Raw genomic sequence first — 2,759 nt, 5'->3', positions numbered from 1 at the left:
GGTCCAACGTGTATCCGACCTTCTGGAGTTATACAAGCACTTCTCGCTTCCAGCGCGTCACATGTGAGAGTACGGTATGTCCTCTGCCCGAAGAGTCGCAATGGCCTTCAGGACAATTTAACGTGTTCCTGGAGAAATAGATGGTGAATGAAGCGCAGTACAGCCGCAGTGATTGTTGATGGGCAGGTCGATACCCCAGCAGGAATGCCATTCACACTCGCTATGGAAGCAGGAAGAACTCGTTTGGCTTGCTGGTCAGGTTGTACCTGAGGGAATTTGGTGCATAAATGCTTGAAGTTTGGGTACAAGTTTGACCTCAGACACAGTCCTGAATGTCGAAGATCACTTCACCGATTTATCGGCTTGACAACTTGAGGATCCTACGGGCATGACTGTGCACACAACAGAACGACTTCCGAGCCGACTCGAGGAAGAACCTGCAGATGGCCGAGGTCCGAGGTCTCCACTTCTTTGCAGAAAACTACAACTTTGTGCTCAAAGACACCGCCCAGGACTTCCATCTGAATAATTCAAGCGCAGGTCATCGTCGATTTGTTGGTGTGCTACCACCGGAGAGACCAAACGTTGCAGCACCATCATTACGTTACAATATTTGACTGCATCAAGCACAAGACAGTTACAGTGCACCTGTTGCAGAGGAGCCAATCTTCATGCCGAGGTATTGGTCTTTGAAAGACCGGTACATCACGTTGATATGACACTTGCACTCATGGATTTTATCAAGGTTTGCCTGGTGATGGATGGCGCATGCCAGAGTTTTTGCTCATCTACATTTGTGGTTTTGTGTTTATTTTTACGTTGTGGAATAACATACCGAAGATAATGAAAAAAAACTGGAGTGGATGTTTCCTGAAGCTTTGTTTACGCAGTTTGATACATGTTTGTGACATCAAAGTATTGGCCATGGGGCTCACTACAGCTTCGCTAACAATCTTAGTTTTTAGCCCTCAGGATTTTATGTAAGTCACTGCGTTACCTTAAATTGAGGTGTTAGCAATGTGTGGATGATTATATTTCCATGTGTTTTTGTTTGTACAAACTTTTGTAGACAATGAATACACGATGATCGTACTGCCACGAGCTTGCCGATCCCATCTCATGGTCCACGCTATGAAATACTTCGCTCAAGTGCTTTCATACTCGTTTTTGTTGTCGACTAGAAGGAAAGAAAAGTTGTTGAACAGCGCTGGTTTGTCACGATGGCCAAACAATGCCAATTTACTGATGCAAGAAAGAACTTGAGGCAGCCAAGTTATTCGGAGCGCCAACAACCGGAATGATCGATGTGCGTCATGAGCCAAGAGGACACGGGGTGGTTGCTCAGCGGTTCCTTTGGCACATTACGATCTTAGTCTATCCAGTTCAGTCCCAAGGAAAAGATGCTGGAATTGGATGCAGCAAACTGGCCGACAAACTTGATTTTCAGAAAACAAATAATCTGCCATCCACCTAAAATAAATAAATAAACCAGACTTTTGGATTGCATTCCCATACAGTGCACTCTGCTGCTATATTCCTGGAAGATAGCAAGCTCCGAGAAAAGTTCAGTGATGGGGAAATGATTACAACAGAGGCTATGATTTTAGTATCATTTGAAATGTCTCAATGCTGTTTGCAGCAAAGCTTAGCAGCCAATCACAGGAAGGAAGTGAAATATCTCTTCAGGCATAGCACTCGTACTAGCTGAACTGACATCCTGCATGAAGAAAGCACGTCGATCAATCCACTGCATCAGTGTTTAAATTGGCAGACTTGAGAGATGGGAGGGAGAAAACTATCGTAGCAGATGTCAGTGACTCAGGATGGGAGTGAAGCAGAAAATTCATCAAAATAAAAAATAATAAAAGAAGAGCCTTGGGTTCACTCGTCACGTCGTGCAACTCCCAAGAAAGCCTGGAATTTGAAGCTATTGCACCGGTAATTGAAGGCTGCATACGAGAGAAGCTACGGCAATGATGCGATTTGTTCGACACGTTGGAGATCATGCTGACGATTCAAGACATCGAGCAGCACTGATAACTGCCCAGCTAATTCATTAAATATAGTCAATAAACAGTGACAGTGCTATACACCAGAACAGAAACCAGGAGATATCACTGCCATTGGATATTGGAATTCTTGTTGGTGACAGCTGGGGTGAGATTGGCCTTTGTTTCTTCTGATAAGCCTCCTATGTTTATCATCTGACTTACCAATGCTGTCTGTACGTAATTTGAAGACAGCAAGTCGTCCAGATGGACGTGGTAATGTGTTCACCGCAGTAGCTGTGGATAGCATTGCCAATAATCAATCGTCGAAAACTGCTTCGAATGCATCGCAGTACAGCATCAAGGTGAGATCATCAATAGGGACAGAAAGGAGTTGAAGAGATACATCAAGCAATCTGAACTGCCCTTCCACAAGCATCAACGTCTTGTTAAGATCCAATACTGTCGTACCATACGTGGAAACATCTTGATACTTGCAGATGCAAGATGGTGTACAATGAGATGAAAATGTGTACATGCAGGTCTACCGTGTATAGCTGTGTATCTGCGATGGCAAATGTCATTAAATTATGTACATAACTCAGAAATGACATTTTTGAATTAAAACATAACATCTCATAAATAACATTTATAAGCAAGTTGTACGACAATTTTATTTATTACGAGCAAAAGTACCTGGTGTTGTTGGGCAACGCAGAGTTGCTTCGTGATGGGAATATTTAGAGAGTGGGGGAGAGAGAGGAGGAGAGG

Source organism: Myxine glutinosa, unplaced genomic scaffold, assembly GCF_964187855.1.
Source record: "Myxine glutinosa unplaced genomic scaffold, kmMyxGlut1.1 SCAFFOLD_3264, whole genome shotgun sequence".
In the NCBI taxonomy this organism is placed as follows: Eukaryota; Metazoa; Chordata; class Myxini; order Myxiniformes; family Myxinidae; genus Myxine; species Myxine glutinosa.
The sequence above is the reverse complement of the archived record's forward strand: the minus strand, read 5'-3'. Positions refer to the sequence as shown.